Source organism: Chiloscyllium plagiosum, unplaced genomic scaffold (assembly GCF_037043375.1).
Source record: "Chiloscyllium plagiosum isolate Xiang-an unplaced genomic scaffold, Cpla_swu_hap1 HiC_scaffold_14, whole genome shotgun sequence".
NCBI classification, from domain to species: domain Eukaryota; kingdom Metazoa; phylum Chordata; class Chondrichthyes; order Orectolobiformes; family Hemiscylliidae; genus Chiloscyllium; species Chiloscyllium plagiosum.
This window is the reverse complement of record NW_028270152.1, coordinates 29,656,309-29,673,853: the sequence shown is the minus strand read 5'-3', so window position 1 is coordinate 29,673,853 and position 17,545 is coordinate 29,656,309.

Here is a 17,545-nt window from a genome sequence, read left to right as displayed (position 1 = left end):
GGTGGCACAGTGGTTAGCACTGATGCCTCACAGCGCCTGAGACCCGAGTTCAATTCCCGCCTCAGGCGACTGACTGTGTGGAGTTTGCACGTTCTCCCCGTGTCTGCGTGGGTTTCCTCCGGGTGCTCCGGTTTCCTCCCACAGTCCAAAAATGTGCAGGTCAGGTGAATTGGCCATGCTAAATTGCCCTAGTATTAGGTAAGGGGTAAATGTAGGGGTATGGGTGGGTTGCGCTTCGGCGGGTCGGTATGGACTTGTTGGGCCGAAGGGCCTGTTTCCACACTGTAAGTAATCTAATCTAAAATATACAAAGATACTTATTCAAAGAATGACCCAGAAATTCATTGAAGTCAATGCTGTTTTACAAACACCCATTTGTTAAAAATGATTCTTGTAATACAAGAGCATTTTGTTTAAATGGTCCAATGTCAACTTATACTACTTTCTATTATTTCAGTTCAAAGGACGCTTATTTAATTACCATTAATTTAGGGAAAGAAAGCAGAGGATTAAGAATTAAGTAGTTGTTATTCATCATTAATATATAGTTTATTATAACGTGCTATATCAAATACCATCTCCTGTTCATGTGTTTTAAATATTACCCATGGAATTCTGGGCACAGGTTAATTAATGGCAATTCCTTATTATACATAGCAATATACTGAAAGAAGACTCCTTCATTATATCCTTAGCCAGTGCAGGAATTGAGCATACACTATTGGCATCATTTTCCATTGTAGACCAGCTATCCAGCTAACTGGCCCACCAATGACCCTCCCGCTCCCCCATTGTGTACAAACAAATGCAAAAAACATCCATGGAACGTGCTGTAAATTCTCATCAGATCTGGCACCATCTATGAAAAGAGGGACAGAGTTATGCAACAATATTATATCTCAATAGTATCATATTGGAAACAAAATGATAACTTTCGGTTTTGGTTTCAGACCCTTGGAATTTGCAGTATTTTGCTTTTATTGTAAATATCCAACTTTATTGAAATTTACTTTCAATATGAAATTTAAGTGAAGGACTCAGAACCAGCACAGCACATCATTGAGACTTCAAATCGATGAGTGGAAGTAGGTGGGTGATCCTGGGCTTCAAATGGAGATGTGTTAAAATTTCAAGCATTGAATGTTTTTAAGCAAAAGACAAATTTTTGAACAGTAAAGGAATTCAGGGTTATGGTGAGCGGGCTAGTAATTGGAGCTGAGGCCATTAAAAGATCAGCCATGATCTTATTGAATGGTGGAGCAGGCTCAATGGGCCAGATGGTGTACTTCTGCTCCTATTTCTTATGTTTTTAAAGATTGGGCAAGGTAAAACCTTTAAGATTTTAGGTTTTGGAAAGTAATTAGTTACTCTAGATATCTAGGCAATAAATCTTGATTTGAACATAATGGTATAGAGAAGAGATAAAGTATTGGATGGGATATTTAGAGCTGGAGTGAGAACCATATTACAAGAAGCAATGCCCAATGTTCCCTCGAAGTGATGCTGGATGATTGAACATCAACCTGAGAATTCATAGACAGAGCACGCACAGGTTGAATCCTTTAAGTTAAGTCAACCACAGAAAACATTCTTAAGGACCACATATTTAAACAAATTGCCTGCACTTTACAAGAAAAATTCAAGGCAGGTTGGAATTAACCCATACATAGTAGCAAATTAGAAAGAAGGAAAGAACTTATGTTAATGCAGTTCTGTACATAAACTCAAGACATACCATAGCACGTTATAATCAATGAGATTCTTGGTCAAACACAGGAGACAGTTGAACAGAGTAAAATACCCACAAACAGCAATGAGATAAATAGCCAGTTAATCCACACTTCATAATAGAATTTAGGAATGTAATTTGTGGTGAGGGTGGTGGTTTGTATCAGGATGGGTGTATTGGCAAGTGGTATTTTCACTAGATGATTAATCCAGAGATCCAGGTAATGTTCTGGAGTCCTGGGTTCAAATCCTACCATGGCAGATGACGGTATTTGAATTCAATTTTAAAAATCTGGAATTAAGGTTCACTAATGCCCTTTAAGGAAAGGGAATTGGCATCATTATCTGGTCTGGCCGGTGTTTAACACCAGAACTATAGCAATGACTCAACTATCCTCTGGGCAATTTGGGATATGCAATAAATGCTCACCCAGCAAATAATGCCCACATGCTGGGAATGAATTAAAACAAACTGCTAGTTGAGTGTTAAATCTTGACTCTGTCACTAGGAGAGTTTGTATAGGTACTGCTGCCAGATCCTTTTTGTCTCGTGGATTGGGTTAAGTTCATCAGCTCACCTGAGCCAGTCTTCTGATGATGCTGTAATATGGAAAGGGTTAGGGATCTACCATCAGGCACAGCAGATAAGACATCAATGATGAGAAGTCAACGCAGGACCGAGAGCGTTGTACTTAAATTCACACAGTATATAAGCAACGTAAATTAACTTGTAACGCAGATTGAAGTGAGTGGATATGATGTTGTGGGGTGTCACAGAGATGTGGCTGCCAGGGTACCACAGCTGGGAACTACATATCCAAGGATATGTGTTCTATTGAAAGAACTTCAATATGCCGGTGGACTGGGAAAATTAGGATGGTAGTGGATCTCAAGAAAACAAATTCATAGAATGTCTATGAGTTTTTTTTTGAGCATCTTGAGGTAGAGCCCACTAGAGAACAGGCAATTCTGGATTTGGTGATGTGTGATGAGACAGACGAGGGAGCCTAAGGTAAAGGAACACCGAGAGGGCAGTGATGATAATATGATAGAATTCACCCTGCAGTTTGAGAGGGTGAAGCTGGAATCAGATTGAATGGTATTATAATTGAGGTAGGGTAACTATAGAGGCATGAAGGAGGAGCTGGCCAAAGTTGATTGGAAGAGGAGCCTAGCTGGAAGATGGTGGAACAGCAATGGCAGGAGGTTCCAGAGACAGGAGACACAGCAGAAATTCATCCCAAGGAAGAAGAAACATAGTAAGGGAAAGATGAGGCAATCACAAATGATAAGAGAAGTCAGGGAGAGCATAAAATCAAAAGAAAAAGCATACAATGTGGTAAAGATTAGCGGGAAGCCAGAGGACTGGGAAGCCTTTAAAAACTAGCAGAGGATAACTTAAAAACAATAAGGGCCAAGAAGGTGAAATATACTGCTAGCTAGCTTGCCCTTATAAAAGAAGATTGCAAGAATTTTTTTGAGATAGATAGTAGATAAGACAGAGGTAAGAGTGGTAATTGGACTAATGGAAAATGAGGCTGGAGAAGTAGAAATGGGGAATAAAGAACTGACAGAGGAACTGAATAGGTATTTTACATCAGTTTTCACAATGGAAGACACCAGCAGTATACCAGAACTTCAAGAGAGTCAGGGGAAGAGGTGAATATAATGGCCATCATTAAGGAGCAGGTGCTAGGAAGCTGAAAGGTCTGAAGGTGGATAAATCACCCAGACCAGATAGACTTCACCCAGAGTTCTCTGAAGGAGATAGTTGAGGAGATTCTGGAGGCTTTGGTTGTGGCCTTTGAGGAGCCTTTAGAGTTAAGGAAAGTCTCAGAGGACTTGAAAATGGTTAATGTAACACACCCCTGGTTAAGAAGGGAGGGAGTAGACAGGCAGAAGGCTGGAAGAACAGAGCAAGCCAGGCAGCATCAGGAGGTGCAGAAGTCAACCTTTTAGGACTTGAAGAAGGGTTATACCCGAAACGTTGACTTCTGCACCTCCGGATACTGCCTGACTTGTTGTGTTCTTCCAGTCTCTTTCCTGTCTACTTTGGGTTCCAGCATCTTGCATGGTTTTTTTTGGCTCTAAGCAGGGAGGGAGGCAGAAGACAGGAAACTAACCAGTTCACCTGACCTCAGTCATTTGTAAAAAATAAAAGCAAATTACTGCGGGTCAGTTAGACTCGAAATGTCAGCTCTTTTCTCTCCTTACAGATGCTGCCAGACTTGCTGAGATTTTACAGCATTTTCTCTTTTTTGGTCTCAGTCATTTGTAATATATTAGAGTACCCTCTTAAGGTTGAGATTGCAGAGTACTTGGGCGTTTATGGTAAACTGGGGCTGAATCAGTACAGCTTCATCAAGGGGAGGTCATGCCTGACCAGTCTGTTGAATCCTTTGAGGAGGTAATGAGCAAGTATAACAAATGAGAGCAAGTGGACTTGATCTGCTTGGATTTCCAGAAGGCCTTTGACAAGGTGTGGCATAGGAGACTGCTAAGTAAGAACCTGTGATGTAAGGGGCAAGATACTGACAGATAGAGGATTGGTTGACTGGCAGAAGGCAGAGAGTAGAGAAAAAGGAGTCTTTTCAGGATGGCAGCTAGTGACTAGTGGAGTTCTATATGGGTCTATATTGGGACCACAACTATTCACATTATACATTAATGATCTGAATGAATAAACTGAGAGCATTGTTGCTAAATTTGCAAGTGGCACAAAGATAGATGGAGGGATAGGTATTGTTGAGGAAGCAGACAGATTGCAGAAAGACGTGAACATGCTAAGCGAGTGGGCAAAGAAGTGACAGATGGCAGATGGGAAAGTGTGCGGTTATGCACTTTGGTCAGAGGAATAGAAATAGACAATTTTCTAATTGGGGAAAGGCTTCAGAAATCTGAAGCGCAAAGGGACTTGAGAGTCTTAGTTCAGGACACTCTTAAGATTTGCATGCAGAATTATTTTGCAATTAGAAAGGCAAATGCAATGTTAGCATTCATTTCAAGACAGCTACAATACAAGACCAGTGGTGTGCTACTGGGGATGTATAAGGCTCTGGTCAGATTGCATTTAGAATATTGTGAGCAATTCTGGGCCCAGTTTCTAAGGAAGAATGTGCTGGTGTTTGAGGGGGTCCAGAGGAGGTTTAGAAGAATGATCCTGGGAATGAAGGACTTGTCATATGAGGAGCGGTTAAAGATTCTGTGTCTGTATTTGATGGAGTTTCGAAGGATGAGGGGAGTTCTCATCAAAACTTGCAGAAAACTGAGAAGCCTGGATAGAGTGGGCATGGAGGACTCAAGGGCACTGCCTCAGAGTGAAGGGATGCCCTTTAGAACTGAGATGAGGAGGAATTTCTTCAGACAGAGGGCAGTTAATCTGTGTAACTCATTGCTGCAGAGGGCTGTGGAGGCCAAGTCATTGTATTTAAGACAAAGATAGATAAAACTTGATTGGTAAGGGTATCAAAGGTCACAGGCAGAAGGCAGGAGAATGAGGTTGAGAAACGTATTAGCCATAATCGAATGATAGAGCAGCCTCAATGGGCCAAATGGCCTAATTCTGCTCTTATATCTGTCAGTACAACATTGAGGTATCAGCCCAGAATCTTTAAATAAGCCTTGATGTTGAACGTGAGCTAATGCTGTCTGTCACAGAGGTAATAGGACTGCTGCTGCAGAATGTTGACACTGACATGTCAGCAAAACAGGCAAGGCTGTGTTAGAGAAAGGCAATGATTATATAAAGCAGTGAGTTTGAAGCTATATTTTTTTTCTGAATTCCAACTAGTTAAAAGTGGTCCCATCTTTTTTTATTATTTTTAGACAGATAAAGGAATGACTTTGCTGCTGATGAATTAACTTTTGTTTAATCAGAAATGCTCAGGCAAAGACTACTCTTCACAGACTGTAATTTCTATAGGATTAGATTAACCTTACTCTGACATAACCTTATCTATCAACTGGAACAGCTGAGTGGTTAGAAGTATGGATACCATTGCATGGTTTCTAACCTTATTAGCATGACTGACTCAGATCAGAAATGAAGAATATATTCAAATCAGTGTGTTGTGGTGTTATTGGACTCCTGTTGCTACCTTAAGTGTAAACCTATAATAAAACCTGGCAGGTTCATCCTGAGAAGCTATTGACATGACTACGAGAATAATGTAAAGGGGCCCTCACATGCAATCATTTTAATCTCTTGTGTTTTCATGCTGGCCTGTACTCATCCCAGCTGACCTCACAATTTTTGCTTCTCCATGTTGAATAGAGTGAAACAGCAATATCAGTATCTGGCTCTGCATTAGTACATTCAAAGAGCATGTTGCTCCATTATTCAACTGACAGGGTCAATAGGTTTCTGAGCAAATCAAGGGAAGAATATCAGGAGGATGGTCTTTACTCAACAGCTTGGTATTGATCTGTAGCCACCAACAGCAATACATTAAAATTTGTTATAGTAAGAGACGTCTGCAGCTGGTTCTGATAGGCTCTATTTTTTGGATTGATGTGCTGCCACTACTCCTTCTTGTGATACTCCACTATGGGGCTCACTATTACTAAGTAGTGGGTGATTAATCACTAATAAGGTTTCAACAGAAGAGGCTTAATTTAACAAGTTGTAGTTGATTACACAATAGTAAGATTCCAGGTTACATTACCTTAATACAGATTAACTGCATTAACATCAAGTAAAATACATTATTTTCTCCAAAGAAATAGTAACTAGGTCCATGCTTCATTGCTGTGGACTTTAGAACTGATTAACACCTAATAGCAAACCATAACAACTGGAACTGACTGGCTCCTTCCAGAGACAGTCATTTACATGTAAGTGATGGAGGTATTCACAAACTATCCATGACCCTCCTTGTCAAAGTCCTCCATGTCCCGCTGTATCAAGGACTGTGCTAAACTGCCATTTAAATGTTATGCAAATGCTAACTGCTGACATGAATCAGGATTCATTCTGTTTTTGCTATTCCCTACACAGGTTCATTGGAATGGTGAATCAGTGGATCTAGCCACAGCGGTGGCTGCAGTGTTATGAAGGCACAGAGAAATCCAGAAAGAACAAAACTGCTGCCAAGCAGCCTCCAGTAGAAGAAATTGGAGCTAAATGTCTCCTCAGCATTCAGAGGAAGCACAGAGCTTATCATCTAAATGCCATTTCTTCCAAATGAGCGAAGCACAGTGTCACATTATATTACCAGGGGCATATCATAGTATGGCTCAGTTCATCAACAGAAAAGGTGCTATCCCATCAATGTCAGGTCATCTGTGATCATCAGTACCACATCTTACAAACCTACCCCAGGTATCCTGGAAGCTGTCATGATGCCTATCTCCTTGAGAACTCTTATGTTCCTGTTTCATTTCAAGGGCTGGATGCCTGATTAGAATCATTATTGGGAGACATGGGCTACCCTCTGCAACCACAATGGATGATTCATCACATTAACCCCCCTGAATGAGGCTGAGCTTAAATGCAAAGAACCCATTCGTCTATCAGGGCTGTGTGGGGCAGACAATAGGTCTCCTGAAGATGAGGTCCCAATGCTTGGAGCAGCCTGGACGAGCCTTGCAATACAGTGCAAACATCATGTGCCACATAATCCTCACGTGTGGTATTCTGCACAACTGGAGCAGTCAGAAAGGGAATGAGATGGAATATGCAGAAGTTGAGCTGGAAGACGCAAACATCACCTTCAGCAGAGTTCAAGAGGTAAAGCGTCAGGTACCACAAGGCAGACAGGACTTATTTGATACCCAAATCAGCTGATGTAAATTTGATGCTGCTCAAAAGGCAAATTGCTCCTACTTATTTGAGAGTGTGGTGCTCCTAATGAAGGGCTTATGCTGGAAATGTCAATTCTCCTTTGAATGCTACCTGACCTGCTGTGCTTTTCCAGCACCACATTCTCGACTCTGATCTCCAGCATTTGCAGTCTTCACTTTCTACTAACTCTATTTATTCCCAGATATTTATTTTTGGCTTTCCATTTTATTCACTTTTCTTCTTGTTCAATGATGAGAAGATATTTTAAATGATGAGAAGATATTGCACAATGCTGGGCATTAGAGAAAGCGTAGTTATCCCTTCAACATGGTTCTATTATGGCGTGGATGGGGAGCCTCTGCACATCAATTCTTGAGGCTGCAGTTACATTGATAGTCCATCAGAGAGATAATCATGTAAAATAATAATCTATTTACATGAGCTTCCATTTCTGATGGTAGAGTCACTTGTGCCACCTTTGTGCCCTCAGAAGCTGTTCTTTCTCATTTCCCTCAGACCAAGTGTACTGAGAAGGGCTACTCCTGGCTGGCAATAATTGACCCGGTGCTCAGAATATGCACCAGGATGGAAATCCCAGAAGGTCCCGGCAGTCGTGAATATGTGTGCCAGTGATGAACACGCGGTTACACAAGTACATTGTTATAGAGGAGTGAGTAGACATAATGAGACGAACAACAGAGAATTAAATGCGATACCTCATTGGAGCTCACAGAGAGGGAGACTCCATGAAACTCTCTGAAATTGGCACTTAGCTGATATCTAGTAAAATTCAGCCCACAACTTTTCAGAATTCTATTCTTCCAATTTTAATAGAAGGAACAAAATACTTCATGTCAAGAGTGTGTCGCTGGAAAAGCACAGTTGGTCAGGCAGTATCTGAAGAGCAGACAAATCAACGTTACGGGCATAAGCCCTTCATCAGGAATCTTGTGCCCAAAACATTGATTCTCCTGCTCCTTGGATGGTGCCTGACCGGCTGTGCTTTTCCAGCGCCACACTCTCAACTCTGATCTCCAGCATCTGCAGTCCTCACCTTCTCCTAAAGATATTTTAGAGGGCAGCGCAGTGACTCAGTGCAGCCTCACAGTGCCAGGGACCCCGGTTCAATTCCAACCTCGAGTGACTGTCTGTGTGGAGTTTGCACACTCTCCTTGTGTCTGCGTGGGTTTCCTCTTGCCCACAATGTTAGATGCACTAGTCAGAGGGAATTGTGTCTGGGTGGGTTACTGTTTGGAGGGTCAGTGTGCACTTATTGGGCCAGAAGGCCTGTTTCCACACTGTAGGGAATCTAATTTAATTCATGTCCCAAGCAAACTCATTTAGAGATGCAATAAATCAAATATTTTTATATTAATTTCAAATAAAATCCCTACATTTTTCATACCATAAGATCCATACCAGTACATTGTCAAGGAGCTGAATTTATTCATTTTACATGATGGGGAACTCCAATAAAAATGCCACGTTAAGAATCACAGGCAGCTCAAAAATAAATTAGACAGTTCTGTACTTGCTCCATCCATAAGCAACTGATACCGCAGTAACCATGACAATCCCTTTCCATGACTACCCTTAAGTAATGTAGTGAAGCAGCACATGATGTCATTGGTCATTGTCTCACAAAGAAATTGTTTAGGCAACATAAATAACATAGAAACAAATGAATTCTGCCACCACAGTAAATTATGATAGTCCAGCACCATAATGACCCATAGCACAAGCATTCTATGGTATTAAGAGGTGAAACATTCAGCATCTTAATCAAACACATTTTATCACATAGTATCAAAATAATAGAAGGCAGAAATGGCGTCTCTTATTTTAATATGTTTACTAATGTGTTCTTCAAAATATCAGTAAAATATTGTTTTACAGTTCAGCAGAAAATCAATTGCTGCTTTGGGACAGCTCTCAGTACAACATTTATTAGGTTTTTTTTCAAATACATCAAAATACATAAAGCCTATAATATGAGAACAGAGCATTTGGCAAATCAGTCAGTATTAGCACTTGGCATCTATATAGGCAACTAGTGTTGATTCGCATTAAGCCTTCTACATACTTCCATATTCCTTCAGCTCTTCATCCTTTATCATCTATCCAATCGTATCTTGAATTTTCACCCCATTTATGCCACAAGATTAGCAGGCAAGCCCCACAAGTTTAGAATTCTGAGTAAAGAGTTTGGGCTGAATCTTATATTTTGACTCAGTGTCAATTTTGTTGCGTTTTATAGAGGATTTCTTTTGATGAGTCTTGTCGTATCTTGGCATACATGCCTCATTAAATGGGAATGCTCTTTTCAATGCTAGCCTGATTTGACACTTCCCATACCCAGAGGAACCCACGACTCACTGGGTATCCTGGCATAGAAAGGCAACTGCATCATATCTAAAGAGCCATTGCATCCTCGAACAAACACTGGCATTGTAAAGCTTGTCTGCTCAGTGCCTGACTAATTCAAAAGGATATTGGGTAAGGGGAAATTAGTGCTGCGATTCTCCAACAGCGACATTTCCCACTAAGGCTCATGCTCCACCTCTCTTGCTGTTGCATGTAACATCTTCTCTCAAATTGCCATGTCCCAACCCAACAGATCCAGATTACTAACTTCATAGCTTTCTGCCCTGCTTACTCATCCACTCAGGACTCATCAGCTTTCCCCCATTGCACCAGCACCAGCACTACCAGCCAATTTCACCTCACTCAATCTATCCATTTCTCTCATTCCAGGAGAAAGTGGTCCAGAAAAGAGCTGAATGCCTGACATTAGGCCCTTTACACCTTTGAGGTGAGAGTCCTGTCCTTCACAGGAGAAGAACAGGACTGTTCCTGTGGGATACTGAGATGTCCATGTCCTCTCAACTGAGTAACTGCTACCCTTCATTCCACTGCAATCTCATAGTAACCCTGCTATCAGTGAGCACATTGCCTTAGAAATTTTAAAGTTAAAGAGCAGAAAAGAAAAATAAATGTATGTTCTAATGTTAGGCTTGAAATTACAGGGTAATTTATTTTATCAGGGTACCACAAGAATCAGTATTTGGTCCCCCTGCTGTTCACAATGCATATCAGTAATTTGGAGGTTGGGACCAAATGTAATATTTCCAATTTTGTGGATGATAAAATCTAAGTGGGAACATGTGTTGTGAGGAAAATCTAAGGCAACCTCAGGAAGGTTTAGACAGGCTTAGCAATTGGGCTGATGGAATAAAATGTGAGGGTATCTACTTTTTTAACTCAAGCAGATGCGTACAGATTGTGAATTTCTGGTTGCGAATAGCATACAACATTATAGGAATGGATCAGATAAAAAGCACTGAAGTGTCTTCATGATATTAGATACTATTGTGAATATCTCAGAAACATCAGAGTAGCAATAAAAAAAAGTTTTACAAAATACATACAACTTAGTTTAACAGTTATAAAAATATCAGAAAAGGATGTGATAAATTGGAGTGTATGAACTATTTTTTGCTAATTTAATTGACTGATTTAATTCTGTGCTTTTCCATTTGGAAGAAAACACCTTGAAATGAGTCAGGACACTGTTTTAAAATGGCTACAGAAGCCACTTGATCTACAAGCTGACCAAACTCCACAGGGGTGTACAAAATGAATGCAAAACTACACTGAAAATGGACTGATTTACATTGAGATAATTGAAACTGACTACAGTAGAAACATTTGTCTAAAGCATCCTGTGTAGATAATGATCACTTAAAGGTATAAATAGCATTTTCCTGTCTGTGGAGGTTAGATCATTAAGGAGTCGTAGCTGAAATATTAATTTTCAATCCCTTTTGGTTATCACAGGGGTTAACAGTATAAAAGGGATTAATTGACTGTCTTTGTTGGAGACCACCTTTTGATCTATAGAGCTACCAACCAAAGCTGAAAGAAAATCCTGTTTTTGTGATGGGGCCATGACTGCCATCTTTCTAACAAATACAGAAAAAAAAATAAAGCTTTTTTTTAAAATAAAACAGTAATATCAAGGAGATTCTGCAAATGCCAGCTGTCACACAAAAGCAGTAAGATCAATACAACCTACATAGTAGAATTATATCTCTCTATCAGCAATTGTCAGGTTCTGACCCAGTATTAAGACTAACATTAAAAAATACTCTTATATTCCCGCTTCTGGACTATAACTTCTAAACACCACCTCCATCTCACCCTCCCATGAATTCACTACACACCCCCACAAACCCCCACCCCTCACCCCAAACCCTGTAACTTGCGCTGTTTGCACACATGCAACAATGTGTGCTGTGGAGATGAGTGTGGGTTTTGGCTTTACAATTTTTTATATTTTAACTGAGTGACTCTGAAAAATCCTCTTTTTGAAGAAAATTCAAACTCTTGTTGCAACAACCTCAGGAGCAAAAAGGGTAGGATCTCAATTATGGCCTTAAGATATCTGCCTACCTTTTCCCTATTATCCTTGATTCTTTTACTAATTAAAAATCTGTTGACCTCAGTCATGAATATACTTAAAGCCCCATCTCTACAAGAGAACAGGCTATTCTAGGCTGGGTAGTGTGCAATGAGAAAGGAGAAAGACATGACCATAACAGCGTAGAATAACTGTGTGATTGATTGTCAACAATCAAGCAATGAAACATTAATTTGCATTTGATTTCCATTTATTGGCAATGGTAAACCATTTCTCTGCAACTGTGGACATGTCAGCTGATCAATAGCAGGAGTGTATAATTAGGACAGTTGCAGGTCTTGGGTTGTTTAAGAACATGCTCAACCAGAGTTGACAGTATCATTTCCTCATTTACTTTAGCTTTGTTTGAGGTACGGCCAGGAGACTAAAAGCTGGCATACCAACCTGTCAGCTGCCATACATGATTGCTGAGTGGCATCAAAGGTTAAGGTCATGGTCTGAATGAAGGGGATTTTTTATTGTCTATATCTTCACTTTCACAAAGGAACCATTTTGACAGAGATGACACCTTTCCAGGATTGGAGGAATATTAGACATTCAAGTTAGAATTACAGATGGGGGGTTATTTGCTTTTAATTTAGGTAATTTATATTTAAATATATGTTTACCTATATTCTAATAAGAAAACCTGCTCTCTGTGGACCCTCTAGTAGGACACAACCAAAGGTTCTGGCAGCTTCAGCCCAGAACATATGCTAGGATACCGCCCCCATGAATTTTCAAAGCAACCTGTTTGACAATTATTGACTCACAGATTGTAAAGTATTGCGTCCATCTCTTTTTGGCATCTCAGTTCCCTGCAGTCATCACATATCACTTTTATCCGAGATTCATTTTGACTGGAATAAGGAATGAACATGACTGTTTCCACCCAGGGCTGTGATTCCTTTCAGCAGGACTGTGATACAGATGGGGATGAAGATGCCCATATTTTAAACATGGCTGGCAACCTTCCAATGGTAAAGTTTAGAATCACTTTCATGCCCATTAACTATAAGGTCTTGATGCCAAGAAATTTATAATACAACGGAATTAGAATTAGATTTTATTGTCATGACTATTTAAGTACAGGAATACAGCAAAATGTGTACAAAGTAGCCATTCACAGCACCATCTTGGGCACAAATATACCAGGGTACAAAATATTTGGCACAAAGTAGAAAAATAAAGTAATAAGTTAAAAGTTCAACATTACAGTTCTTCTTAGTATAAAGAAGAATAATGAAGAAGTAAAGTTAAAAGTTCAGCATTACAGTCCTTCTTTAGCCATGAGCCTGCAGATGCTGTCCACTAGGCTTTCCCTCGAGATTGATCACTCCCCTGTGCTAGGAAAGATCTCCTCCATGTTGCTGTCTTGCTGCCAATCACTGGAGGCCCACCCAGGCTCACCAGCCATGTCACCACCACTGCTCCAGACATCAACGATGCCGCAATGTCATCGACCACTAGAGTTCGGCCTAGCTACCAGATGGCTTGTCACCGAGTGCCAAAACCCCAGTCCAGGCCCTGGCCACTGCCACACTTCAGACTCCAATGGCATCAGCTCGACCACTGAGCTCTCTCCAGATGATAAGTTAAAATAAACAATAAAAAAAGGAAAAGAATAAAAAAAAACTGGATATGGATTGGACTAGCCCCAGGCTCACAGCCCAGCTGCTGCCTATAAAGGAAGCAGCAAGCGGAAGCCAATAAACCAACTGCTAATGTTTGTTTTTTTTTCAATCTTTTTGTCATGCGTCCTCGACAAATTTGATCATCTGGTCCTCAGTGCATCAGTGAACAGCTTCAACCACTTACATGAGAATTGGCAAGAAAACAAAAACATTACAATTCATTTTTATTTATCATTCCTTATACTCTCACCGACCCCAGCTAATGCCTCCTTACAAATTGCCGTGTCTGGCTCACCTCAGAGCATTGAAAAGCACCAGGTGTGGACTACTCCACGTTTATCAGAACTTTTATCAGCATCTGATAACATCACTGAGAGGATGCATAGCATTTTGAGAGGGAATGGAGAAAGGCCAGAAGTCATGGTCCATTTGGGAACCCTTTGTGTAAAAAGGAGAAAGGTTAAATTATGGCTGTCCAACTGAGAAGCTTGGGAGGAAATTAAAGAGCGGGACCTTAAAGTTGGTACCTGAAACATACGGACTACTCCCACTGCTACATGTTAGCGAGCACAGGAACACTATAGTAGAATAAGGCATATTAACATAGGATTGAAAAAATAGCAGCTGAGGGAGGGTTTGAGATTCTTGGAACACAGACCAGCTTTTAGGCAGGAGGGATTTATTCAAGTGGACAAATTACATCTCCACAAATATGAAATGCATAAATACTGAAAATTCGAAATTAAAAACAGAAAGTGCTACAATACTCAAAATCAAAGTGTCACTTCATTTTTTGGCTCTGGGCATAAGTTCGGTATCATTAGGTAAGATTCTTGCTCTGGTACAATGTCCAGCAATGATAAAGTGTGAATGGTTATTTAGAATAGAAGTGCCACCTGCAGGATCGTTTTCTGAATGCATGCATGCCAGTATATTATTGAAAGTACACCGGGGATGGTGTAGAATGCTCTAGCCACTGGTAAGTTTTGTGAAACTTACTGAGACATCACAGCAGAAAACTTCTGAAAGTTTCCGAGCAGCAATAAGAAAGAAAGAGCCAATAGTAGAGGCACAGTTGAAATTTAACTTCTTAAATCAATGGGTTTGAAATCAGCTGATCAGCTAAGGACAAAGCTCTAATAGTAATTCAATGTCAAAAAATTCGCCACTTATTCAACGCATCTAAATGCCAGAGTAATTTTAAAGATCTGGAATCACTCTGCCCTCATCTTTCAGAGGTATTTGGTAGACAGAATTAGAATAGCAATGTTACAGATTGTCATGTCAATAGAAAAATCCTATTAAAAACAGAAGGGATCAACTGGTATGAGATATGAAATTATCAGCCCATCAGCAGGCATGGGGACATATAACTTGGGTGGCTGCGCAAGCCACTACCTTTTCGCCATCTGACTGGGTACTCATAAAATAAGGGGTTGCTACGCCTTTGCTGTGTGCATATTGGCTGCAGTATTTGCTATATTACAACAGTGTCTAGATTTTAATAGATATTTCTGTGTTGTAAAGCTGTTTTGAGTTGCGCAGTCGTTGTCAGCAGTACTATATCAGCACGTTTTTTCTATCTTTAACAAGTAAAAGTAGTTATGAAAGTAGAGGGCAGGTAAGTAAATGAGGAAGTTCTTGTCAGAATAAAACAGAATTCATCAGCAGACAGGATTAATAGGTGTAAAATATTTTTGCTGAGTAATAAAATATTTCTGGGATTGTAATGTCAAAATAACTTCTAGTTTTTATTTTTAATGAAATTCCTAAATGAAGCTGATATGACTACACAGTTTACATATTCCACTATTCCATCCACCTTTAGGCTTATTGAGACCTTTGGCCAATTAATGACCACTTAAGGTCCTTAATCTACCTACACATCCATTAAATCCTGTGTAGCAGAAGTCAGTTAAAACTGAGGATGCCAAATTTTCATTAGATGGGAGGGCAGGAGGAAACAGACACTACATCCTTCAGCAGATACCCTGGATAAACAGGGAGAAGCACCCCACACCCCCTCGAGATCGTATATTCCACCTTTGTGTCTCCCTGATTGGCTGTGAAAACCTACACATTAGTTAGATTTTGAAAGAATATTAGGCAAGTAATAAAAATGTAGGAATGACAAGAGAATGTGGATTAAGGTAAGGCTGATTTTAGAGAGGCATCACAAACATGGTTTCTGAATGGCCTCTTACTGTGCTGTGAATGGTCATGTTTTTAGGATTTTACATGGAATATGCAAACTGTGTTATCATATCAGTTTCATTTAGGAATTGCATTAAAAATAAAAACTAGACATTATTTTGACTTTACAAAATGAAAAATATTTTATTATTCAGCAGAAATATTTTATATCTATTAATCCTGTCTGCAAATTTGATTATCAACCAATCTTAGGACTGTTATTAGAAGCATACAATTTGAGTTGATCTTAAGTTTGTTATCAGCACATTGGAAATGACAGTTATTTTGTATTTACCATGAAAATGATGTTCTTATTTTGATTGCCAGACGTTCGTCATTTATCAAAATACTTTCATTTTTAGTCAAAGATGCATATTAAGTGAACTAGGATTGAGAGTCAGTTAATGATACAACATTAAGTAAATTAGGACTGAGAGCAAAATGCTGTGAATTCTCGAAGTATGACATACAGAACATGCTAAAAATATTAAGCATAAACATGCCGGGGGCGGCACGATGGCTCAGTAGTTAGCACTGCTGCTTCACAGCACCAGGGACCCGGGTTCGATTCCAGCCTCGGGCAGCTGTCTGCGTGGAGTTTGCACATTCTCCCCATGTCTGCACGGGTTTCCTTCGGGTGCTCCGGTTTCCTCCCACTGTCCAAAGATGTGCATATCAGGTGAATTGGCCATGCTAAGTTGTCCGTAGTGTTAGGTGCATGAGGTAGGGGAGAAAGTGAGGACTGCAGATGCTGGAGATCAGAGCTGAAAATGTGTTGCTGGAAAAGCACAGCAGGTCAGGCAGCATCCAAGGAACAGGAGAATCGACGTTTCGGGCATAAGCCCTTCTTCAGGAATGAGGAAAGAGTGTCCAGCAGGCTAAGATAAAAGGTAGGGAGGAGGGACTTGGGGGAGGGGCGTTGGAGATGCGATAGGTGGAAGGAGGTCAAGGTGAGGGTGATAAGCCGGAGTGGGGTGGGGGCGGAGAGGTCAGGAAGAAGATTGCAGGTTAGGAAGGCGGTGCTGAGTTTGAGGGATTTGACTGAGACAAGATGGGGGGAGGGGAAATGAGGAAACTGGAGAAGTCTGAGTTCATCCCCTATGGTTGGAGGGTTCCTAGGCAGAAGATGAGGTGCTCTTCCTCCAACCGTCATGTTGCTATAGTCTGGCGATGGAGGAGCCCAAGGACCTGCATGTCCTTGGTGGAGTGGGAGGGGAAGTTGAAGGGGTAAATATAGGGTTACTTTTCGGAGGGTCGGTGTGGATGTGTTGGGCTGAAGAGCCTGTTTCCATACTGTAGGGAATCTAATCTAATCTAATCATTCCTGATGCAGGGCTTTTGCCTGAAACATTGATTTTCCTGCTCCTTGGATGCTGCCTGACCTACTGTGCTTTTCCAGCACCACTCTAATGTAGACTCTGATTTCCAGCATCTGCAGTCCTCACTTTTGCCTAAAAGTATTTAGGTCATGCAACACTGGTGGAGAGAAAAACAAAGTTAATGTTTCAGGCTATGATCTTTCGTCAGAACTTAAAAATATAAGGAATGTAATAGAGTTTGGAGGAAGCGAAATGGGAGAAGGTAAGACGAACAACAGTGAAGGTTTGTGATAGGATTGAGAAGATATAAAAGAGAGTTCAAATGCAACTCAGTGACTGCTTTGTGGAATGCCCCAAACAAGACCCTGAGCTTCCTGTCATTTATAATTTCCATTCCCTACTTTGCTCCCTAACTGACTTTTGTCTTTGG